The sequence below is a fragment of the Aphelocoma coerulescens genome, chromosome 7 (assembly GCF_041296385.1).
Source record: "Aphelocoma coerulescens isolate FSJ_1873_10779 chromosome 7, UR_Acoe_1.0, whole genome shotgun sequence".
NCBI lineage: Eukaryota > Metazoa > Chordata > Aves > Passeriformes > Corvidae > Aphelocoma > Aphelocoma coerulescens.
The window spans coordinates 20,580,541-20,607,319 of NC_091021.1; the positions used below are offsets into that span (position 1 = coordinate 20,580,541).

Genomic DNA, 26,779 nt, shown 5'->3' on the forward strand with positions numbered 1-26,779 from the left:
ATCAATTAATCAAAAAAATTAGGTGCCTAAATGAATTGAACTAGCAGAAAAAACTTTGTCATGAGAAAACATTGGAACATGATTCTTTCCTTGACTTCAACTCCCAACCTCTCCCATTTATCGTTTTCCTGATGTTTTTCTGAGTTGTTCAGTGTGAAACTTGAATAGTTTGTAAATTCAGTAAAAAATAGTAGAAATAATAGTAGGAATGATTACCATGCTATGATAAGATTTTAGTCTGAAGTATTCATACTGACATTCCATTTCCCATATTTAATTGAACATTTCTGTGTTTTCAGGTGAAATTACTAAGTATTTTAAAAAGTTATTTTCCATTACCAATTTAAAACTGCTGCACTGAAAATTTATCATAACTAATGCATTCATTTATGCTTGGCCAGGTGACAGAGTTTATCAGAATATCAGAAATCAAAGCATTTAAAATGTAGTTGTCAATTCTCAATATATTAGGGTAAGGTAAACACTAATTCTGTCAAACACTATTTATCTTTCATTAGTATGGAACTGAATTCATTCTTAGAAGAAAAATATACAAATATTACTCTGTCTTGTAGTAATAAACAGCTTTCCTTTAAAGAAGATAATAATAGACAAATGTTTGGTAATTTAGGAAGTATGTTTACAGCACTGTGTCTTTAAACTTAAGTTGTCAGTTAACTCATATTCAAGATTTCTGCTCTCTTAAAAAGGAAGAACACTCCTGAGTATACTAGTGAGAACTGGCTTTTCCCTCTCTTCCTCCCTTCCTTCCTTTCTTGTCTCTCACTGAATAATAACCCTCATTTAATGTCATCAGTCATTTTTGCCATCAGCCTTTTTTATGGTTGGAACAGAAGCATGAATGGCACACACACTGAAATATGTGAAAACTTCATAGATTTTGGTAAGATAGTGGAGAACGTGTCAAGTTGGTGTTATCAGAAATGAAAATGGATGCAGTAATTTGCCCAATTTCAGCTTGGCCCCTCCTACCATCACTGGGCAGCAAGTATTTAAAAATGTAAACCAGTCCCGTGGCAAACCTTGAGACTGGTAAACTGCACCCAGTGTGTTCTGGTAGTGAGTATAAGCTAGCAAGGGCCAATGATCCTCTAATCACTTTACTGTGAGCTTCTGTTATCTTAAAATGACATTGAGACACTTAAAAGACTTACCAAAAAAAAAAAAAAAATCTTCCTAATAATCGGTAAAAACTAACAGGAAAGCACAATGCATAACACATAATAGGAAATATTTGGAGTTACTAGAGTTTATCTGATTTAATCCTGCTAAAGGTCTGGCTAAAGGCAGCAATCTACTTCTTGGCTGCTCAAACTGAACACTTGAATAGATGATGGATTTGAAGATGTCATCTGAAGTATTGCACAATTATCATGACTAATTTGAAAATATTCTGTTCTCGTAACAGATCTTAAAATGTCTCATCCAATGGACTACGGCGTTTAGAGCCAAACTACTCCTAAAACCAGCAGGCCTGTATCTTTCTGTTATTTGGTATCACAAAATTTCTCATTTAAGATTTCAGTGGTGACTGAATAATAGCTCCCAAAGAATGATCTGACCTTGGCTGGATTTTGTTTCAGTCAAACAATTCTGCTTCTGAATTCTGATATATTGTAAAGAGAAAGCCTTTTTAAATTTGGAGTTGTTGTTTGTTTTGAAATTTCTTAGGCCATTGGGACAGATCACTTACCTGCTATCAAATGGACACAATTAATTATTATTGTTTTACTTTCACTGTTTTCAGCAAATACTCTCCCACTTTATTGTTTTAATAATGGAATCTCATTTAGAAATTATTGATGAAATGTTTTCTCCAGCCTACCCATGTAAAATCATCTTTGCTGCAAAATCATATTTTTGGAATATGTCTAGCATTGTACATAGCATTTGCTGACTTTTAAGTCAAACCTGCTTTAAGGTTGTTTGTAGGCTTCTACATATCATCAGGCAATTTCTTCCTGTTTAAATATTCCTGATAGAGTTTATTACTTTTCAGTAGCTGGAAAGTAGTGTATCACACTTTCAACTCTTTATTTAGTTTCATCTCCATTTCAGTTACAGACCTTATTGATATAATTAAGAACTATGCAATTTGCCCTCATTTTTCTATATGCCTTGAGTGTGTTCTGTTCTTCCACCTTTAGTGCCCTCCCCAAGGTAATACAAAATAATAAAATACCATATGGCAAATGGAATCAGCTGTAACACCCTGCAGTGTCTTTTATCATGTAGCCTTTACAGTATGACATTCCCAGGTTTGTAACTGATGAATATTGCATGTCCTAGAGAAACTCTAGCCGTATGATGCTGCTTCTCCCATTAGAGGCATCCTTGCTGATACTCTGCAAGCATGCAGCAGCTATCAATCAACAACACACCAGGAATTGGCAGAATGTCTCAAGGCATCGCAGTCCTACAAAACTGCAAAAAGTTATCATGAACACAGTCTTGCATCATCACGAATTGTGCAACACATAATTAATATGTTAACAGTAAAAATGAGTTTTAGATACTTTGTTAGGCTTGGCTGAGGATTTTTGTTTGTTTTAATGTCTTTAGGGCTCTTGGGAATTCATAGAATGTGTTTTTTCATTAGTGGATTTCCATAGGGTTGGAGTCAGTCTTCTGAAACATGCTGTGTGGCAGCATTAGATGTTGTTCTATGAAAATTAAATAGAAGCGTAAATACAGATTTTGTAGATGAGTTAAAGTCTTCTACAGTGACAAAATCTAAAGGAATTTCTATTTTGTGGATATACTAAATGAGTGTGAAAAGCTGATGGTGTTACTTAAGAATGCAAAAACCTGTAAGTAACCATTTCTTAATACTTCATGTGTGTTGCTATACCAGCATCTTAGGTTAGCTCTGGCTTTGTGAGTGGAAGGAGGAGGTAAGGATTAAGAAGATCGATATGCAGTGTTTAGCTATGATTTTCTTTCTATCTTCTGTTTGCGGCAAAAATATAATTTCAGTCTATTCTAAAAGTAAGTATCTCTAAAAAGTTAATAGGATGTTTCTGTTGTGAAACAGAATTCTGTGTTCAGTTCCATCAGGTAACATGCAGCTCTCTTAGTTTCCCATCTTGTTTTAGGGAATAGAGATTATACAGTCTCCACCATGTTTAGTGCTCCCATTGTGACACTAGAAGTGGTATACAGCAACTTTTCTCCAAAGCAGGAAAGCAGAAGAGGAAAGCATGAATTGTTCTTCCCTGTTCATTCAGATGTGATCTTTGGTAAATCTATTTCTAATCCTCTCTGGTCACGCTTAGGACATATAAGCATGCCCAAGCTGTAACTAAACTTTCCACCTGTCACCTGTAGGAAGAGAGGGGTGGGTGATAACAGATGGTGCTTTTCTGTAATGCTGCAAGAGATCAGTTCAAGGGCAGGGCAGGTTTGAGAACTCAGGGTTGTGGAGAAGGCGCAGTAGCACACATAGCACAATTCACTTTTACTCCTCTGTCAAAACACTACTCAGATGGCTTCCTGTAGCAATTAGTACCGTGTTTCATTTAAAAGAAATAAAACGAAATACAGGAAATGCATTTTATTAAAAGAAATGGAGGATACCAGTATAATAAATATTTGCACTGAAGGTAACAGCAATTTTGCTCAAAAAGTAAATTCACTGTGTGAGTTGGGGTTAGTAGGGTATATGTATTGTGTGAGCACATGTCCTTGACATATATAGAAGGAATTCTCAGAAATACTAGGAAAGGCAAGGTAAACTATTTGGCACAATTCTTTGTACATTTTACACTTTATACAGAATCACCTGAACTCCTTACCTGATTTTTTTAGAAACAGCTCTTTCTTTTTGTCCTTACTTTTTCTTTCTTGCTTATCTGCGTTGTATCTACTGCCGTTCTCCACTGTGTGTCTGTCTCCTCATCACATATGAAACCAGTGTGGAATCTATATTGAAAAACCTGCATTGACAAAAATCCATGAGTTACACATGGGTAAATGACAGACTGCTTGTTTCATTACTTTTCTTTCTATCTTCCATAAAAACAGAGATAGAACAATTAGAGACTTGGGGTCAAGTACTGGAGTAGTAAGTTTGCAGATGTGAATACTGACATAATTTTATATTGCTAACCCCTTAAATCCATGCACAGAACCTATTTATATACATTATTTTCTGCACACAATGTGTCAACACAAACATGTAGAAATTACAGGTGTCTTACAACACAAAATGTAGGCTTATGAGAAACATAAAATACTAGTGTTTGGCTAGTCCTTTGGAAGCCCAGACAACACCTTAAGAGTGACCACTCATGCTTAGAGGTGTCACAGACTAGTTTACTTGCAGCACTGATCTCTTCTCTTTTAGGTCTGGTCTTGAAGTTTACAACAAGGTGCCTATCTGAGACACTGCTGCAAAGATCAGTAATTCTCATGGACTTCTGATCAGGCTTGGAAGAATTATCCTTAGATTGTAAATTTTGTGAATTGCGGTTTTTAGGTTTGTCTATTCCCTTTCCTGTTTCCCTTTGCTGTTTTTTTGGTGGTGTGTTTTGTTTTGTTTTGTTTTGGGGGGTTTGGGCTTTTTTATTAAACAAATGTTTAATTGATTGGTGGGGCTTTTTGTTTCTTTTTGTTGTGTTGAGCTTTTTTTTCCACAGAACTTATATCTTGCCTTTTTCCAGTTCCTAACAGTCCCTCCTCCATCTCTTATGCATCTTTCCCCCACCTTTTCTTTTGTATAATCATGCCTTTAGGTGAGAATTTGTAAATTAAAATTGTACTGTCCTGTGTTACGACCTTAACTATTAACAACATTCTTATTTCTAAGCCTCTGACTTCCTCAATTAAGTCCAAGATAAACACCTGTATGTGGAATCTGGTAATGATTATTTGAAACAACACATTTTTGTCATACAACCAGATATGAAAAATAATTAAAGTTTGGGAACGTACAATAGTGCCAAGGAATTTTAATGGTATTAAACTGTTGACTACTGTGATAATATTTCTAGCATTAAAAACATACTTTGAAATAATTTTTACATTCATGGAAAATTTATTTGCTTGAGAAGGACAACAGCTGTATTTTTTGACCCTATTCCAGTAGGATTTGTGTCAGAATGAAGACAAAAAGCATAGAAATACTTAAAATGGCTTCCTTTAAATGGTTCCACCTTTAATGCAAGGAGTCCTTGAGTGTCCAGTCTCAAGGACTGCACAAACGTCTGCACAAGCTTGCCTGACAACTGAGCTTGGACTGGCAGCTTTCTGTGGCTCAGAGACACCCAAATATTGTACAGTGGACAGAAAAAAAAGATGTAATTAGCTTAAAAAGAGCAGAATTAGGATTCATGTTCCCCTTTGTCTTGTTGCCAAAAAGCTTTACATATAATAAACACAGTCATCAAAATTCCCTTATGACAAGTAAGAGTTGGCTTGTGCATCATTTATCACAGAATTCTGCCACTAGTGTCATCTTCATACACTTGAATATGTAAGATGTGTTTCCTTAGAACATGCCACATTTTATTAAGTATCCAGCTTTTTACAGGGATGATATTAAATAAAAAGCATTCTTATTTGCCTGGAAATTTATGCCATACACCAAATACCATTTTATCTGTGATTGCTTAGCAGGAACCATCTGTCATGTCCCCACCCCCACAGTGCTGAGGAAGGCAGAGGCTGAAGGTGAGAAGTATATTTACTTCTGACAACAAAAGCAGCTGCTGCTGTTTCTTCTAGCTGTAAGGCAAACATGCTGGAAAGGTGACTATCTGTTGTGGTTCTAGTGTACTGGGACCAAACATGTCTGCTGATGACAGCAAATGTCTTAAAATTTGGAAGAAAATTGCTTTATGGGCTGTGTCAGGAGGGCATGTACAAACACAGGTCCAGCTGGGAGGTAGAACCAAGACGAAACTTTGGGCTAGAAAAGTATCAGGACAAATTCAAGAATCTCTCCCTTCTGTTGCCTCCTTTTGGTAGAAAATTACATTGCAAAAGAGATTATTTTTCTCTAACAATAACACGCAATTCTGAAATTAAGCACAGCAGGTAGAAACACCCAGCGCAGAATTTTTTTAAAAAAATTGCATATTCATATGCTGAAATCTTCTCCAGTGCTGACAGCTAACTATTCCAAGTAGAAAAGGTACAAGCTCTGCTGTTCATTCTGCCAATTTCCCTTCTTAAAACTCTGACTCTGTGTTTTGGGGGCTGTGTACTCTCATCTCTATTATTCTTACCATCGTACATCAGGCTAAGAAAGATACTTACACAGACAAATAATTCTTTTTTAATAGGATCGCAGAAAATAAGTATACTTTTAAATTTATAGGAAAGGGAAAAGGGGTATTTCTTAGGTAAGACCACTTTTTTCTTTTCTGTTTTGTTACCTTCTTTCATAGTGTACAAGGGGAGCACTGTGCTAGGATGCAAACGTACCTAGAGCATATTTCAAGACCAAAATATAAACACTGGCGGGAAAGGGCACTTTATGCAAATGCATTTCCTGAGTGATGGCTCTCTCTCCCTGATGGTTGTGGTAAGACAGAATAATTTGGGAAAATAAGTGGAGTGCTCTGCCCTTTAGCTCTTTTCTCTAGAGCATGTACATCCCCTTGCAAATATGATTATGACAAAATAAAAGGTTCATTTAGGTGGGAGCTTCTTTTAAAATATTTTCAATATATCACTGTAGAAAAAGTAGAGATAAAGCAGAGCTATAAGTGACAACACTTATAGGAAGGGGAAACAGATCAATATGCCTTACTCTGTATTGCACTCATTTTCCTTTTACAGCCCACCTGTCAGTCCTGTTATCATTGTCTAGAAAAGAATTTACAGTAAGTCTTTGCTTCAATCAGTTTCCATGGTAACTTGGTTCTGTTTTAAAACCTTTACATAAAAATGGCTTGGTTGAAATGATAATGAGCTGCAGTGCTCATCCATACCTGAACTACCTTTCCTATTGCTCAAAAATAATCAGATAGGGGTGTCACTCCATCTGCTCTAGTTCTTTTGGTATCTACAACACTGTTTCAGTAACCAAGTCAGATCAGCTTGCCATCTGGAAATCTCCATTTTCAGAGATGCAGGGGGTTCAGGCTACTGGCTACTGTTTGTCCATGCCATGCTGTGAAGCAGAGTAAATCATGTTGGGGTCTGGAGTCTTGAGTTCACTGGGGAAGGATCCCTGTGCACGTACAGTACTGACAGTGGGGCTGAAAGCTCCAAGGACCACGGCATCTTTTACCATATGAACCAGAAAAGGCAGACTATCTCCCTTGTAGAAAATACTTTTCTCAAAGGTATGAAAAAAAAATTCCCTTCAGACCAGATCAAGGGGAAAAAAAACTTCAGAAAAAAAAACAAATGAAAGTTTTAATTGATTCTAGGAGTACTGTGATAATGCCCCATTGTTGTTGATGTGTATGTTTTATCCAGCATTTAGTTATCCCTTATCCTAGTTTCAAGCTCGTCTCTTGCACTCCTAATTTCTGATTCTGTGGCCCAGTTTGACTTTGTCTTTGACAGTCTTGTTTGTAATTCTGATTTATTTATACCATCTCCATTCTCATCTAGGACAAAAATCAACATTTTTCTAATGTAACTTAATAACACAAGTTTCAATTACAGGGAAATCTTAAAATAACTTTTAATGTGTATCTGATAGAGCTCTTCAGCAATTACTCTGAAAACTTGCTGCATTTTATAGATGACACCTTCCCTGTGCTATCAGAAATTCTTAAAATTCTGTACTAGATCTGCTCTTGTTGTATTGGGTAGCTTAATATTTATATAAGAAGTTTTTTGTTCCATTAGAGGCACTGATAGAATTTATGAAAAAACTTTTACACATCTGTATCTTCCAGGCAGGCATTCAAAAAGCTTCTGAATGTAGATATACACCAGTTAATTTATACTTGAGTTTGTCCAACGACTTGGTAAAGATCTCATGTTTCAGCATGGGACAACACAATATTTTCCCATCCTTTGTGGTTGTCCAGCTGGTCCATATTAAGCATCTTAAATAACAGAAACAGGTCCATGCATTTTATAGCTTGGATGATGGGAGATCCTGATGCCTTGTCCTTAGCAATACACAGGAGGGCACTGCTCAGGGATGTTTCACAGCTCCTCGTTTCTGAATGGCGTTACTGCGCAAGGTGTGTGCATGCCATTTCTTACATGGGTTAACTTTTGTGTAGCATCAACTTGGTCATCTACTGATTCCTCTAGGTGATATAATCTCCCTGTAATTTAGTTGTCCTTTAAAAGGAATCACTATCCTTGTCCCAAACCAAATAATATGGGTGTACTAGAAGTTTGATATAGACCTACATAATTCCTCCCCAAAACATTGAAAAAAACAAGCTTTCAAATGTATTTTTTTCCAGCTCTTGTTTTTAACTAACAGTTTCATTTACTTCTGATGTCCCAGCACTGTCCTGTAGTCATTAATTTCTGAGGGAAGGGCATTGTCAAATAAGGGTATCATAAATCTTCTGAATTCCTTCCATCAGTCACGGCAGTAACATCATCACAGTACTCCTGTGTGTCAGTAAAGCATGACAGATCTGACTGATCTGTGCAGACTGTGCTTAATTGAACTGTGCTTTTCCACTGAGCATTTTAACTTTCACACAAAGATTTTTTAAACAGCTGACATCCTAACAACTGGTCTCCATTTGCTGGGTGAAAGAATAAATAACATCTGGTGCTTTGTCAGTTGAAAAAAAAAAGTAGTTTTTATTTTTAGTACTTTTTAACATCTTTTATCTCAACTGAACAATTAAATCTGCTTAAAATTTCCAATTTTTTTATTCCTTTTATAATCCTTTGTATAAAAGAGAGGGCTGATTCTTCACTCTTGTAGCATTATGGATTCCATCCTGATGAAAAACCAGTGCTCCAGAAATACTGTATCTTGATATGAAAACTGATGATACTAGTTGGCTGCCTGAGATGGGAAATTCCTTGTTATACATGGGTTTTAATACAGTTCTTACTTCATTTAATTAATCTGCTCATTACAGTGTAATGCAACAGGCTATACTTTCTTTTGCCCTGATGTTTTTTTCATATATCCATCAGATCAATTGCTAACTGCAAAACTATCTTAGTTATATAATTTGATATTTCAGCCTCTGATTAAAAATTACTATTACATTTAGAGGGTCTTATTCCTTAATTTTTAGCTCATTATGCTTACATTTTTAAAAATGACTTTTCTTCATTAATTTTTATTTTGCAATGTCTTTTATTATTTTATATTAATTATTACCAAGTATTTGAGATTATGAGTATCTGTTATTAATTTAATTGTCTGCTGGTAGGAATTCTAAATAGTTAATCTCTGTGCCTTAAATAATTATATGATTTTTCTCCCTTTTTTCCCTACCCTCATGTGCTGCCTCTATATAGTTTTTTTTATTTTGCATACAATTAATAAAATTTTATTTGGTACCTATTTTCCCCCGCAGTGCTTTCTAAAGACATGTATTTTGAAATTTAGTTATATTGCGATTAAAGTAGAACAAACCTTTTTGGATAAAATAATTAAAGCTCAAATATTCATGCATGCATGAACCTTCACATTACAAATCTCAGACAGCTCTGCAGCTGAAGGCTGAATGTGCTATGTATAAACAAGTGCTTAAAATAAGAATTAGTAGGGTGAGAAGTTAACTGTGCCTGTATTTCCAGTTGCTGCTGGTATATGCTTTTGAGCTGGGTGAACTTTGCAATGGTCATATGAGCCTCAGTCTCCCTCTTACCTGGTTCCTTTGGTCCCCCTGTGTCCTATGTGACGCACCATCCAAACTTCCACATTATGTCCTAAAATTACTTTCAAAATACCTCTCTGTCTGATTTCATTCTCCTTAGGCAAAGTATCTCCTCTCCCTGGTTGCATGTGAGAAATCATGTTTTGAAGTGTGTTACACAGGAAGAGATTAGCAGAAGAATGCCATCGTTGAGTGTTACCAGAGAGGAACTGGAGGTGCAGAGTTTGGAGAGTGTGAAGACAGGAAAGAGCAGTGCTTTGTTTCTTCTCTCTGCCCGCTCCTTCTGTGAGTAGCACAGCCAAGAAGGGAGTTTGAAAGCAGATTTATTGGGATCACTAAGTTGCTTGCTGCATTATCTTGCTTGCTGGAATTATCAAAGTAGAAGGGACCATAAAACTGAATCAGACACTTTCCCTTTGGCATATGTGGTTTGAGTCAGGACTGCAGCACATAAATAGTCTCAGACTCTTTCCTTCTGCTGTTCTCTTGCCTCCAGTCCTTCTCCTGACAGAGGCACTGGCCTAAATGCAACTGGTCTTTATTGCTGTGAGTAGTAAATTACAATTATTTTATAATGGTGCAGGATAGGACAGAGCAAATAGTTGCAATGGGCAGAAGAGTCAAAAGCTCAGACGAAACTTTCAGGCACAGTTCAGAGACCACCAAACACTGTTCTGGGGTCTTTGGTCTTTGGAAGACCAAAAAATGTCAAGAAGTTTAATTCAATTTAGTTTAACTTAATTAAGAGATTCTTGTCTCTAGAAGCTCTTTGTGATGACTATTGACACATGGGACTAATTGGATCAATTATTTGTCTTTAAAACAGCAGAACTGTTTTAAAAAAAAAACACCCATTCAGGTCACACTAAAATTAAAAAAGTTCCACCTTATTTGGAAGATAACTGGTTATCACAAACAATGTTTTCATGTCCCCTAGTAGCATTGCATAAGTAGATCTGTGCAATTTCAAACTGAGTTTGCTGTCTCAAGGTGGCAAAGACATGGTTAACCATTAGATCTGGAACATAACAGAGTTAGGCTAGTGAGTAGGACTCAGGGAAATTCAGATTCCTTTCATGGCTTCTGGGCTTTTTTCCCTCTTTATTGAAATGGAGACCATGACACTTCCAAAATTTGTGCAAATGGTAAGAAATACATTCCGGACTCTGTGGTTCCCAGCTCTTATGAGGAAGAATGACAGAGCTGCAGTAAGTACCTAAACAGTCAAAATAAAATAAATAATTACTAGTTTCTGGTCAACTTTCATAATGTTGTCTTGATTTACTTTATGGTTTGAATTTCCAACATGCAGCTTTTCGATGACATTACATTAATAAATCTAGTGTAGTGTATCATTCTTCCAAAATGATTCCACCGTCCCAGGTGATTCCATTTCTAGAAAGAAGAGCATGCTTCCCATATTACTTTTAGAAATATGATATAAGCAATTAATTTTCATCTGTGTATTGAGAATCTGGGGTTTACGGGTTCATTCATAAAATCCAAATTAGCTTGTTTGATTTTCTCTCTTCCTTTCCTTCTTTAAAAAAGTGTAATTTGAAGGAAGCACAAAATCAGATTGAAGAAGTAATTTTGGGGTCTTGAGAATATATAGCAGTTATATTTCCTTTTACAAAGGGAAAATAATTAATATTTTCTAAATTACAGATGTGAAAAGAGTCAACTATGGAGGTATATGTCTTAAGCTACAACAAAAAAAGCAGGGTCAATGAACAGAAGAACATTATCAGTCTGGGTCTTGCATTGTTCTAGAAAATGAGGCAAATATCAGTCTAATATACAGAATATTATTAATTCCAAGGTTACACATGCCATAGCTAAGTTTCTGACTCACCATCTTTGAAGTCCAAAGTGCCTTATAGATGACTGAGCTTTTAAATTGGAAGTAAGGGTCAAAGGGATATGGGTTTGATAATTTTTTAGTCAATCTGAGAACAGCCTAGAAAAATAGTATTAGGATGAAACGGAAAGATTTTTGCAAATCTGCCAATGTGTAAATGTGTATTTCTCCACATCATCTCCAAAAACAGAAGTATAAAATCAAGATTTATTTAAGACAGTGTAGCCTGTAACATTTAAAGAATCTTGGCTTTAAAAGGGAGAAAAAAAATCAAATAAATTCCTGTGAAAAAATTAGGGTAAGACTCTGCAGATAAGTGAAATTCTAAACATGTGCTGAGGAGCTGAATACTGATCTGAGTCTAGTAGAAGCATTTAAAAAAACATTCTGTCAAGCAAGTAACTGTCATTTGTATAAGTGATGTTCTAATCTTTGTGCTGTTCAGGTGTTTTCCTATCAGAATTCTTTCTCCTTACTTTCCCTCTACCCTCCTAAAAGGAGGATAGATCTCTAACACTGCCTTCAACACATACAAAATTACCTATCTAGCATCTTTTTTATACTGTTAAAATGCCCAGTCCTTTGTGGTTCATATTCAGAACTTTCAACAGCTAAGTAAATGGTTTATGCATGACTTGCATTAGGAAGACACTGTAGTTAGTGCTTAGTAGATCAAAAGCTCTCTGAATTACTACCCAAACTTAATTGTTTTGATGGAAAAACTTAATAGGCAAGCTTTTTTCAAAGCAATTTTCTTTCAATAGTAGTAAAATAGTGGGACTTGTTAAATTGTTATTAAGGGTTTTTTTGTCTTTTTTTGTTTGATTTTGAGGAACAGAAGTTACAAGACAATTTTTTTGCCTCAAGAAGCTTAGTCACTCATGAAAATTTGTTACCTTCTTTACTACTACAAAATTTACAAACCCAGTAATTTTCGAAGTCATGAAAATGAAGTAAAATCAATTATGCTAAACTGAAAAATAATTTAAATAATTTTTTTGAATACATAGGCTCTTTTTCATTTCTAAGTGATGGCTGTAATGTTCTCGGCAATGCAAAACTTAGATTTTTAAATTTGGGGAGTTGGAGTTTAGAGAGAACAACGACACATCCTACAAATACAATGCAAGAGCTTGGTATTTCTAAGGTAATTTCTCCTTGTTATGGATATCCCCGATGGCTGCCTAAAATCAATTAGATTTAATATAGTGTCACTACATTTCTGCTCCTCAGTACTACGGTAACACATTTTATTAACAGTGTGAGAGGCAAAACTGAGTTTTGGAATTTTTAAAATCTAGAATGAAAAAGAAAGGTAATAAAAACAAATGCTGCTTTTCTATACACACGGTCATAGGTTGAATTATGGGGTTTTTCCTCTTAGGTTTGCTTTTCATTTCTATGATTATTACATTGGGAAATCATGTTTCAGCTATTTTTTTGTGTGTGTGATTCACATGCCCAGGTTGTATAAATTAGCTACATTGACTTCACTGATGGAGTATGGATTTCTATCCCCATGGAATGGAGAGCATAGATGTGTAACATAGCATAGCATAAAACCTGTCTCATTTAGCAGAGATTATCTAGCTTCATGAGAATCTCCAAGTACTTAATATCTTGGACTAAGGACTAAAAAACTTGGTGGGAGCTTTACCACTGCCTTCTCTGGAGCTAATGGGAAATATTCACATTGCTCAGTTTTAAGCTACTAGCTCAGATCATGATTACACAGAAAATTAGAAAAGGTAAAGTTGATTTTTTATGGTCCAAGTCCCTATTTAACAAAAAAGAAAGAACTATATTCTGTTCAGCACTTTTTTGAAATTCAAATTATGTTGATACCTTAGGGAAAAGTCTGACTAGAGGCTAACAGGGTTTGCATGAGCTCTAGATGATTAACCTACTTTAAATTGCTCTCACCACCCTGCATTGGTTAATCATTATCTTTAGCAGTGTCTTCAACAATTAGATAAAACAGCATTTATTTGTATTCTATATTTAGAAAAGCACAAACTAATCTTATTTTCCCTTTATTTTCTATCATGCTTGGCATATGATGGAACATGTATAGTAGAATTAATGTAAGACAAAACCCCCAGTCTCTATCCTTGACTAGATTCAGATGAGTTAATTCTTTACTGTCTCTCCAGGCCCAGTATCCATTACTGTTGAATCAAATACTATGAGTTTCTAATTGGCAGTGAACAAATTTTAAAATTGTCAGTCATTTTCTCACTCAGAATCTGGTTTATCAGCTGTTTTGGTTTTTTTCCTGAAGCACTAGACAACTGATTGAGAAGTTGGGTAAAAAGAAGAGAGTCTGTTGTTTTGGTAGCTTTGTGATACAGTTCTGAGTATGTGTGATGGTTAGATGGTGTGTTTCCACTCAGAGAACAATTAGACTGAAGTAGGAGGGCTATTGGCTCACCAGTTATTATAGATGGGCTTTCTAATGGTGAATATATAATGGGGGCGAAAAAGAGGTTTTCAGGTTCATTTCCAGGCCTACCAGCTGCAACACTGCAGCCACAACAAAACTAGGAATATGTAATCTATCTACTTTTCCATTCCTCTGTTTCAGGGATATAAATTTTAGTCTTTGGCTTTTCAAGACAGTGTTTCAGAATGTTGTCAATTACTGGTGTAACAGTGATTTTTTCAAACTACATGGGATTTTGCAATGACCAGTTCTGCTCTACCTGCAATATATTTGCAATTCACACAGGAATCTGACAAAGGAACTTTTATTGGATCACTAGAAAATTTTCTTTCTGTATCCTCACATTCTCTTATAAAGCTTCTGGTATTTTTGGAAGAAAAATACACTAGGTGGTTCTTACAACACTGTAAATGCTTGAACCATAATGTCACAAGTGGTATTTTTAACTTTTCTTAAGATGCTAATTTAACGAGAATTCAAAAGTGTATTCTTTAAAAGCCATATGTAAGAAAGGAACATACAGCTGTGCATATCAGTGTGCCTCATCATCCCTTTTTTTTTTCTGGTAGAAAACTAAGTCAGCCTATTATTAAGTAGAAATACATTTAGACATTGCTGAGGAAATCTTTTGGATGAAAATAAATATAAGCAATTTATAAAATTGTTCTATATAAACCATACATTTGCAAAGAAGTTTTATATTTTCCCACAAGGAATGTCATCATAATACCAGAATATCCAATTTCTTTTGAGAGAAGGTACTAATCTATGCCTGGTATTGGGGCAGAGTCAGCCTTTATGGCCTCAAATTTAGGAACCAATTATAATGGAGTACAGAAAATGCAATAGCTAGGAAAAAGACTAGGTTTTGACATATGTACATTTCTAGATTGGATAGTGGATCTGATTTTCATTCAGCTATGTGCTGAATTCCACAAGAATACCTAATTCTTGTAATTCATGGGACTATCAGGCTAAAGAAAATAATTTTCTCTGAACTTTAGAAAATTACCTAATGGCATTGTCAAGAATAATCACGAGAAAAAGTTGGTCTTTTTTCTTTTTAGTTTTCCTGTACACCATCAAGCAGAAATATGTCTTACTAAAGATACTTAGTTATTCAAAAACTTTTATACTTACTGAAAACACACAAATCCTTGAAAACTTTTATGTGGCATTGAAAAAGTGCAATGTGTGACATCAGTATGTCCTACAGAAAGAATGGAAGGAATGCTAGCTGGAAAAAGTGCTCAAGTGACTGAGAAAGAGACTTGTACCACTGCTGCAGAAGGATGCAGATGAAAAAGAATAGCCTGTCTGATTCTCTGTTAAAAACTTCTTCACCTAACCCTGATTATTGATTAACCTTGAACATGTACCCATAATGCTTTCGCTGCAGACCTAAGGTGCCTCTTAACCCCTCAAAGCATTACTGCACTGGGCTCAGCTGCCTGTCCTGAGCAGCAGCGTGTGAATCTTAGCCATGCACAGGGGCCTGTCAGACCTACCTGTGCTTAAATATCTGCTTTATTTACACTGCCTCTAGATGGCCAGTGCTAGAAATACTAACGTCAACTGGATAACTAAGACAAGGGTATATTTGTGATGGCAAATACTAGCTAATTTTGGAGACCTTTTATTGATGAGAATCCCACCACAGTTAAGAAAATACCTACATGTTGGGAGCATTTATTAAAAAGCAAAAGAATTCCACATGCAAAATTCATGCATAATGTTCTTTTTAAATATATCTTCTTCAGGGAATTCAGCGCCATGTTTTTAACATTTCCCAAGCCCATATGTTTCAGAAGCTACATATTTAAATACCTCTTTCTGAGAACTGTAATAATAGAGGATTTCATTAACAACGTTTAGGGGTTTAAATTATTGCCACAGAAACTGATATATTATAGTGCACAAAGGAAAAGAGAGAATAGTTTCCCCCCAGCATAGTCTCAGTGTATACGATATGATTTATAGGGAGAATAATCACAGAAATGTACTACGCTTTTCTGTTTGAAAAGATATAAAGCTAGATTTATATCCGAATTAAGAAAGTGTTATCAAAGTAAAATAAAAAATTTTCACCAGCAAAAATCCTACATTAATACTAAGCACATACTGTATATTCTGCATGTAAGCAATTTGTATTTGAAATGGTTCAAAGCTAGGGGGTTTTAGAAAGAAACTGTGAGGAGCTGCTGAAATTCTTGAACAAAAATGATTTTCTAATGTGCTATAATAAATACTTTATGATCCTGTGATTTTTTTTTACTATTTCTACACAGACTATGTACTAGGAAAAACTTCCTTTTTAATCCATCAATTCTACTTCATTTTACTTTGATTAGATTGCCTGCTAGGTCTCATCCATTTAGTACAGACTCAAGTCTTCCGCTTCCCACCCAGTTCCATGTTCCTTGGCCATGGTGGTAGCATGTCATGTACTTGCTGGGCAGCTCCTTTCCTGATCTTGGACCACACATGCTGGAGGTAGTGGATCAGTAGATGGGACAAGTAGTTTTGCCTGTATTGTCCTGGAACAGAATAGAGGCACCATCATTGCATTTAATGGGAAAGTTTTTGCTGGCTGTTTGTTTGTGCCACCACCCTTTCATCCATGAATTCTCTCCATGCAGAGAGATGTTATTTCCCTGGTGTCACCAATTCCTCTGGTCAGATTTGCAAAAAAAAGGAGATCACTGTGCTGAATTTGAGTATAGCCTTTTAAGCCATGCCAATATTGTTTTAAAATTACATGCTTACTATTTAACAATTAAGATAATGTAAGGCTATCTACGCTATGAGCTATTTCATTTTATCCTGCCCATGACCTCTCGTGTCCATCTGTGTACTCTGAATGGCAGCTAAAGTAACTTTATTTTTGACAACTCACTGACTGTGCCTCTGCTGCAGAAAAGAATTTTATGTAAGAATCTGTGTGGGAGCCCATAATGCAGGTGGTCAGCTCACGATGAACTTGCCTGAACTACTGCTTTTGCCTTGATGAATTGATGCAAGCTGCAGCCTACTTCTAACTAGTAGACCTTTCACAACAAAGCTCAAAATCTGAAAATCTACATGGTCATATTTATTTTGTGCTCCAGATGCTACCATTATGCAGGCATAGAAAGTACCTCCACTAGTAATTTTCAGCTCTAAAATGCTGCAGTAATTCCTGTTGGAAGAATCCACATAATCCAGTGTATTTTTTTGTGTTTGCAGTGTGTGATGTAGCTCTGTCAGTAGTTTTGATGTGTTTATCAAAGGTGATTAACTACTAGAAAATTTTCCAGCTCAATTCTCAGATGGAAGAGACAAACCAAAGAAGAATACTCTAAAAGTGGGAGTGGCCTCAGTACAAACCAGTATTGGCAAAATGAGGTACTTTCAGCTAGCTAAGATAGGGTACCACAGTTACAACTATGTTTATTTTAGTCCCTCTTGTTGATGAGCAAACAGTCAGAAATTCTCCCTTCTGCTGAACAGAATTTAGTTTCTGTATCCCACTGCAAGCATTAATTGATCAGATCCAGGAGAAAGTATATGTTGACTTTTTTGACATTTTATTCCTTTCTGTGAAACAAAATTTCCATTGCAATGGTAAGAAACTGAAACTTCAGCGGTGAATCCAGAGTATGTTTTAGGGGTTCTGTAGGCATGAAATGTGTAAAAACAAAGGTTGGTAAATGCTATTTGACAGTTGGTATGGCATGTGACCCAATACTCTAGGTGGTCTGTTGAGGCTAAGTTGTCCTTCAAGCCAAAGAAGTAAAAAAAAGTTAGTAGGATATTTTGGATAGCTCTGAAGACCTAACTGTTGGCTTGGCCATGCCCTCATGCTCTAATCATAAAGTAGTTTTTCCACCATTTCAAGCCAAAATACAAGTTTTATAGGGTATTTTCAATCTCTTCGTATTTTTCTTTTGAATTCTATGACAATATCAACACAGTGAAACTGAACTATGACATTTCCTGGAATGCCCTGACTGTATTAAACCTTGCCATCTCTGAACATGTGTCTGTACTGAGAATAAGACACAAGGTATTTATTGCCAGAGTCTGAGAACTGCATATGCCTCTACCCAGTACCATTTAATCTCTTGGAAGTGTTTGAGTATCATCATGTTACAACACAGAATTTAAGCTTACATTATCTGGGAAAGCTGCTGTGTACTCTTTTCCCCTTAATTTCCCTGGCACAAATCTCAGCTGATGCATATCTTTATGTTCTCCCAAGTACAGGTTTATTGGTGAACTTTTAAGATTTCACATCCTGTTCATAAAATTATTGCAGCAGCAACGTGACAACAGTGTATACAGATTATTGACTTTTTTTACTACAAATATTTAATTGGCTTGATAGAAAAATATTTATAGATAGCTACAAAAACCAAAACAAGAATTACATTTAATACATAATTCAGCCGAACTCACTATTGGACTGTTCTGACAGTCTATTCTGTCACAGTTTAGATTTGAGGAAGAAATTTAAACATACATATTTCCTATATAGTACTAAATATTAAAACAGAGAACATGGTATAGCATCATTCTTGATGTACTGCATAATGAGTGGAAGGGGTAATTGCCACTGGATGTGACTTCAGTTCATTGCTAGCCTCAACCATTACTGTCCAAAGTTGCATTTTAGGCTGAATGCTGACTATTCTGTCTGTGGAGAAACTTTCTGTTCCCTCTAATTAAACTGGATAATGCAATTCATGAACTGTTTCTGGATCAGTGCTTTCCTTACTTTAATGTAAATCAATGAAAAATAAGTAGGCTTCTGCAGGAGGAAATAAAAGTACAAATTCCATCTCAGAAAAACAGCCCATGAAGATTTGTCAAAAATAGAGCACACAGGTGACCTACAGCCTTTCCTGGGCTTAATGCACTGTGCTTGCCTTGGAAATGCTAAGGGCCAGGTGGAACTATTTCATGCTACTTCGCATGAGTTATCAGATCCTGCGCTTGTACATAGCCAAATGAGCCAGAGTTTTGAAGTAAGTTATCAAATCTTGGTACCAATGCACCACCAACCAGTGGTTTTGCAATAGGCTGCTGTGGAATGACCAAAACAAATCTCTGTAAAAGGGAAACCAGAATACGTCTGTGACTGCAATCACAACAAAAAAGGCTGCAGCTTGCCCAGTGCAGTAAATCCACTACCTCTAGAAACCTCTTCTCCAGCAGGTTTTGCTACTTCAGCTTCTCTTGAGAACTGGAAGATATAACAGTCCCTACTAAGAACAGAAATGCAGCACCAAATTAGATTCTCCTATCCCTTCTCCAGTTTCTTTTCCTTTGCTTGTGCAAAGGGCGCTTCAAATGATTTGTGTTTCTTCTGTGGCCTGAAGCATTCTTCCTTTAACAGAGTGAATAGCTCCCTATATTAATCTGGAGAGACATCACTTGGGTAATAGTGCATGATGTGTTGCTCCTAGAGGAAACCAAGTGGGATTTTAGACAGTAAAGCAGAAATTGGGTTGCTTTTCTACTTTTAATAATGTACCTGTTCAGATATAAGTCTTTTTCTTATTTGCTGGCAGAGAGTGTGTAGGTCTTTTTTAAATATTATCACAAGATGAAATTAAGGTGATTTCCAATTTCTAACGTGATGTAATTTAGAGAAAAATATTAATAGGTTTTGGTGTGAACCAACATTCCCACAACCTTGTAGTTGCTATGATAAGACAACTTTGTTGTCTGGGAAGCCAGAAAAGCCCAAACTTTGTGACAGTGTTCCAAATCTGTACTGAAAAAATCTGTTGAAATTCCTGTTTTAAAATTCTCCAAGAACCTTTCATATGCAGATTCTGAATATTTAGATCTCATTTAATGCATGTACTTTATAACTTTCTAGGATGTTTAATGATAACACTTCGGTTTCTATGAAGACTTAGGCATATTGTAGACCAGCAGCAAGAGCCCTTCAGTCCTGAGGGGCAGCAAGGTGGATGACAACAGCCAGGTGTAAACTGCATGGGAACAATGCACATGATTGTAAGGGGTTGGTAGGGAAGATGACCAGGCCTCCAGCTACAAAGCCCAAGCAGAGAGCACCTTTAAAAAGCTGCTTATCATCACATATCAGATTCTCAATTTTACCTCTGTCCATTGCTGGTTTTGTCAGTTAAACTGTGTTCCCCAAACTATTTCTCCTCTGTGTACTTTTTCTTGCCTTTCAGTGAAATGAAAATGTTTAAAACCATTAATTGAAAAGACATAATTTGTTTTCCATTATGTGAAATGAATCCTTCTAAACATGGACTGTCTAGATAAAAAAAAAAAAAAAAGGTCAAAATTATCTGTTAAAATGTTAAAAACAGTAAGTCAGTCTTAATATTGTATATGGTAACACATTCTTCCTCCATGTTTTTGAAATTTTCATTTCTTAATAACTAGGATTTCATCCACTTGAGTTAGCTCCTATCTCTTCTGTGTAGCAGTAGTATTTGTTGCCATCTAAGAACCCCCTTAAAAGAGGAAGGAGCTACTGTTTAGTGTTGAATTGTAGGGAATTAAGAAATTCCCATGAAAATCTTTTTTTAATTAGGATGACAGGATGCAGGTGAAATAATGACAAAAGGATTTCTTTCATGAGACTAAGCCTTGCCTTGCATAAAGAACTGCACTGGAGTAGGCCTAAAATAGATGTTTATGACTGTATCTGCCAGAGGTTACCAGCAGTTCCTGGTAAGAGAAGTAAGAGGTAAGAGGCTTCCTGGTGTTTCTCTTAGCATGGATCTAACAGTTTAGTCACAGTCTGAGCTCTACAGTCATTATCTACCTTAGTTTTGTCACCTCCAAATGATTCTTTAAATATTTATGCATAAAGTGTTTAAATGTGACAAATGCAAGCAAAATCCTGTGAAATAAAAAAAAAAAAAAATTAGAGCTAGACTACAGATTCCTTAACACTGTGTAACTGATTTTCCCAAGTGAGAGAGTACTTAGCATACTTTAATATCAGACTCAAGATAAAGCTTCCTGAATGTACTCACTTTTGAGTGAAAAAACCCAAAAACCCAAACTGAAAGCAGTGCAGAATATAGATCTCTGAACCCTTACTCATCTCTGCCCTTGTATTTGTCATCCTCCTACCAGAAATAATCAGAGCCATCTTAAATTCTGCATCTTAATCTGACTAAATAATTTCCATGTAGATTTACCTTCCAGGGGTCTGTTTATGATCTTCAAAGCTATTTGATCTTAAGGAACCCTGTATCTTTGATCATATTGTTTCAAAATGTATCCTATCACACCCTTATAAGGAAGTTAACATTTAGAGGACACCTTCAGGTAATTCAGAATCCTAAAACAATACAACCATAATTACTTGGAGAAATACAAATAGAAATACTTGGAGATCAAAACAGGGATCTATTCCTCTTCTTTCTTATTAAGGGAAGATTTTACAAAGAGAAGAGACCTTTCTGAAATTTCACATGTATCAATAAACCATGTGGTGTCATCTTTCTATGCCAGCACACAGAGATTGTAAATTTTAGAGAATCAGGAAAAAATCAAGGGCATTCTTGCAGATAATCTCAACTTTGTCTCTTGTCCTGCATAATTGCACTTCTCTTTTTGTCCTGCCTGTAAGTCTGAACAAGATTTCTAAGGCTCAGGAAAAATCCAGTACCAGCAAGGGGAACATGCTGTATGTCATCCCCATTGTGCCCCCTGCCTGTGTCTTTGCTCCCTGAATCCATTGTGTTGTGACCTACAAGGAAACTTCCTTCTATGACAATGGTTTTATGCCAAGAAAGAGACAGAGAATAGTTGTGGTGGCAGCTTGCTTTACTCTAACAGCCAGGTACTTCCTTCTTTTACAAAGCACAAATTTGTTGTATCTATTTGGGAAGAGAGAGTGAAGCACTAAATTGTGGGATTCAGTGTGGCCAAATCACCACAATCTGCAGTAATAAATAAAGTAACCAAAACATGGATACCTACATTGCAACTAATAAAATCAGACTACTACTTCAAAATCTAGAAGCAAACACAATCACAGTATATCCCAGGTTGTTGCTTTTCCCCTCTGTTTTTTATAAGAATGACATTGTCCTGCCTATTGAAACTCATTAAGGTACGAATTACTCACAAGTTGTGAAGGAAAGTCATGTTACTTAAGATCCTTCATTGACCATTCATGCTATGATGTTGAAAGTACTTTTATTTATGATGTTTCACTGTTTTTTCAATCTACAATATATCAGAAAATTTATCATAAATTTGTAATGAACTCATGATTTGATGCCATTAACAGCTGCACAAACAATACAAGCTGTAGATCTTCAGTTTTGAAAATTCAATTTTATGTTCAAGTGACAGATTATCTGAAGTTTAGACTTTAAGTCATCCTGCCAAAGGCTATTTCCTCTTTGTGCAATATCTGTAGCTGATTCCTGGCATACTTTCTAAAATTAAAAATATGAGACACTTCTGAAATATTTTCAAACTTGATGCCTCAGCGATTTATACAATTATTCTGATATAAGCAAGCACTAAAAAAAGGCTTTGGTTGATTCCTGGGGACACTAAAAAGCTCCAGCTCTCTCTAAACTCATTTAACCAAAATTGCACTATCTATATACAAATCCAAATAGGAATGGGAGGAATACCTGTTCTGTTCTCTCCTTTACTGCTGGACAGTACTAAAATCTATTCTATATTCATGCTAGCAAAGGCAGAGACTTGAAGTACTCTTTTGTAAATCTTATTTTATTTCTCCCTACCTTAACATTTGAATCAGTATATTTTTATCAGAACCATTCATTTTGTTCCTATGATACACTGAAAACAAAGACTCAATTTTAACCAGTAATGAAGTTTTTGTGTAAACTAAAAGCAAATGCTGCAACTATTTTGACAAATTCAAAGGATTGGAAAGGACGTCACTTCAAAATGTAGAAAGCAGTAGTGGAAAGTATTTCAGATAAGATTATAAATTGAAATGACCCCAATCCAATAACTATTCATAGATAGATAATGACTATCCACATAGTGCCTTATGGGATTTAAACAATATTTTATGCCTTCCAATGAGTAAACAATAATTCTGTGAAAACAATATGATGGTATTACTCTTTGTTCTGAACAGTCAAGATAGCCTTTTTTATGAATACTTTTAAATAAGGAGTTCTAAGGATAATACTTTTTGAAATATGATATGCACGTGCCAAAGAATCCATTTGAAAGCACTGCTCTTTGTGATTTTACACTGCCAGTAAGACATAGCAATTTAAACTTGCTCTGTCAGATATGCCATTTGTCTCAGAGATTACACAGCACAACCTTTCTTTTTAAGCTTGTTACTACTAAGTATCCTTCAATACATTGGGGATGGTATTTAACACTTTGCCTCTTACCCTGAAACCACTCTCTGCGAAGGGAATTGCTTTGTCACAGATAATTCATAATAGATCCACATACTTTAATTTAAAAATATGGTAATTTACAGCACAGGATTACCAGTACCATCAAATATTTCCTGTAAGGATAACTACGATGTTTGAACTAAGAGTACATATTTGCTAAAACCTCAAAAAACTTGTATTTGAAAGTAAAGGAAGATTAATTATAAGAAGGTATCCTTGTGTCATTGTTCAATGAGAGGAACAAGAAATTTCCTTTAATGCAAATGAAAACCCAGTGTGAAAATGCAACTGTGAAGGACCATAATATTTGCTGTCCCTATAGGAAAGAAGGGCAAACTGAGAACTGACAGTTTCTGCTGGAGGTTGTCATGAGACTGGCCACAGATTTGAGTCCATGGTAGTCTTTGCAGATACCTCAGCTGTCTCACTGGCTTTCTTAATTCCTGTGATAGCATAGTGTAACATCTTTTCAAAGCCTTACTTCAGTATTCTCTCTTGAGAGTCCACAGTACAGTATGCAGTTAATCTGATACGGGTGCTGCTACAGGAGCCTGCAAAGCCACAAAACTAATAAGCAGTAGAGCAAGGAGAGAATTAACTTTTTCTCCCCCAACACATTTAATAGCCTAAATTCCACAGAACACACATAGAAAATATTTTTATTCCCTATCTCATGTTGATAAATGCAGGAAAAAATTAGGAGCTTGATCCAGTATGAGATGAAATGCAGGTTGTCCTTTGCAGTCTTCCTTTTTTTTTTTTTTTTTTTCCTTCTCTCTCTTGTCAAATAGACAAAATGCTTGGAACTAAAAATTGAATTTGAACTCTGAAATGTAACTTTATACTGAACCACATTCAAAATTTAAAGGTTATGAACAGGTCACTGTAATTTTGTTATTCAGGCACTTAATTCCTTACTTTTCAGCCCTAAGTATTTGGTGTAGCTCTCTTGCCTGCTTTTTTCACATAGTTTTTTCCCTTTTGTATGTTTGACTGCAATAGTGAGAGAATAACCACTGTATTTCATTCAGAATGTATTTTTGGTGAAGCAGTTCTGTTTTCCAAGATTTCTTGCATCTCAGTGTATTTTTCTATTGGGAAAGAACCCATTGCTAGAGCAACTAGATTTCAAATAAAAATGTTTTAGCTAAGAGGCCTTTTATTATTCTGAGTTCCAACTGTGTAGTACTCTATTTTTCTTGGACAGCAAGAATAACTAGTTGTTAATTGTATCCTTCTCTTTTGATTCATAATCCCTATTGTTTTTGAAAATTGTGGGCAAGTTAAATAGCAGAGAAGAGGAGAAATATTACAGGAAAAAACATAAAAGGTTGTAGGGGAAAAGAAACTAAAAAAACTAGAAAAGGAGAGAAAGACTAAAGAACAACTACAGGAAAATAGAGATTACTGCTCTTTTCTCGAGACTTTTATATGAAATCTCATAAACTGAGCATGATCTTCTCCCCTTTCATTCCCGTATCACACCTTCTGCAGAGAGGTACTAAGACCATACATTTCTAGCACAGCTCCAGTCCTGCACCAGGACCCCACATGCCTGAGTCAGCAGTTTTATTTGTGATCTGTCAATCACATCAACTTCCAGGCTGAAAAGAGGCCAGTGTAACTTTGCAGCCACAGATACTCCTCCAAACATTGCCTTGCTAAGAAGCAGAATCCTAATAATGTCAGCCCTTCTTTCTCATGTGACAAGACAGTCACAGCACTTCTGATTCATAGGACTGAGTGCCTGCATCCAACATGGGGTGAAAGCTAACAGATACCCATTCTGTTGTGAGAGCCAGTGCTGAAATTCAGTGCATTGAAGGAAGTTGAGAATTCAAAACTTCTATAAGGTTACAAAATTCCCAAGTAGGGATTACACCTCACTGCACGTTTGGGGCAGGAGTTTCACATGCGCTATTGGCTCAGCACCATCTCCATATGGGGTCAGCCTCTTACTGCTTTCATTTGCAGCAGCAGGTGTCTGATATTGAATGTTTTGGGAAGCTCACCTGAAAAAAAATTCTTCATACTTATTCTGATATCTGAAGTGAAATGCAGGCAGTATTGCAGGCTGCTAAAGATGACTGTGCAGACTGAACTGCAGGGCATTTCACATCCTCACAATTACACTCAGTGCATTGAGAAGAACAGCTCTAGGCAGCTAGCAGGTTGGGGGGTCTTTTTGACTCTTGCTTATCTCTGCCACATTCCTAGCTGGACATATGGCAACCTGCTTGACAGTCTCAGCAGATTCAACAAGGACTTCTCCTGCAGGGAAATCCTACCCTTATTTGCATTAGAATTAATTCCTCCTGCTCCAGATTTTAGGCATGCTGGTAGAGTGTGCTGGGTCCTTCAGTGTATAAACAGCACACTGCTCTCAGATTAGTGCCTTCTAAAGAACACAGAATTCACTAGGGAGAAAAAGAAAACAGTGATGTGTTTCCACAGACAGCTGATAATTCTCATAGATTTGGGGGATTTTTAAAATTAAAAAATACAGTAATCTCCATGTTCTGCAAATGGCTGTGGGAGACATGTTATAGAGTGCTGGAAACTTTACACAGTATGAACAAAGGCTGAGGTGTGATACTTGGCTCTCTGTTTCCTTTCATTTCTTCAGTTGTACATGTAGCTCTCAGTGTTATTGCTTCTCTTTTCTTTTTTCTTATTTATTTTCTCTCTTATGATTCATGTTGCACAGTATTCTGGTAGAGACAGCAATTTCCATTTGTTCTGTCATGTGAAGACTGTACGATATTTCTTTGTTCAGTCCTCCTACTGATTCATTCCCAAATTGCAGAAACAGTGGGTTTCATATGTATTCAGCTATCTTCTTGTCTAAAGGATCAATACAAATGCATTATATTTAGTTTTTAAAGCCATTAATTAATTCTAGTTTGAACTTCAACTTAACTACGTAACATAAATTTTAAATGAGTTTTAGAGATCCAATATAGGAAACAAAGTATTCTGAAATTTGTCATGGAATGAATCCTTGTCCCTTCCAAAATCAATTGGGTTTAATAAAATAATTTTCTATCAATAAATCCAAAAGGATTTTCACCCTTTAAATGACTTATTTAATTTACAAATTTCTTTCAAAAGAAGCTGTTTCTAAACAAAGAATGCACGGCATTTTGTTTGGCCTTTTTTTAAATGTCAAATTAGGGCATATTCCTAGCTGAAATAGTTAAAATCATAAACTCTAATTTCAAGAGGCATCAGTTTGTTTTTATAAACCATATTTTGCAAGTATTTATTGTTTTACAGATTGTGGAGAACATATATTTTC

At 35.9% G+C, this 26,779-nt stretch overlaps 1 protein-coding gene across 2 annotated transcripts in view; it reads right to left on the reverse strand.

The window, feature by feature from the left end:
• The window catches only part of B3GALT1 (beta-1,3-galactosyltransferase 1), a 185,724-nt gene that overhangs the window by 95,410 nt on the left and 63,535 nt on the right, over positions 1-26,779 (reverse strand). For both annotated transcript variants that reach the window (XR_011151962.1, XM_069020768.1), the window contains exon 2: positions 3,816-3,956. The gene's annotated coding sequence lies outside the window, so the exon portion shown is untranslated. The remainder of the gene's footprint in view (positions 1-3,815; positions 3,957-26,779) is intronic.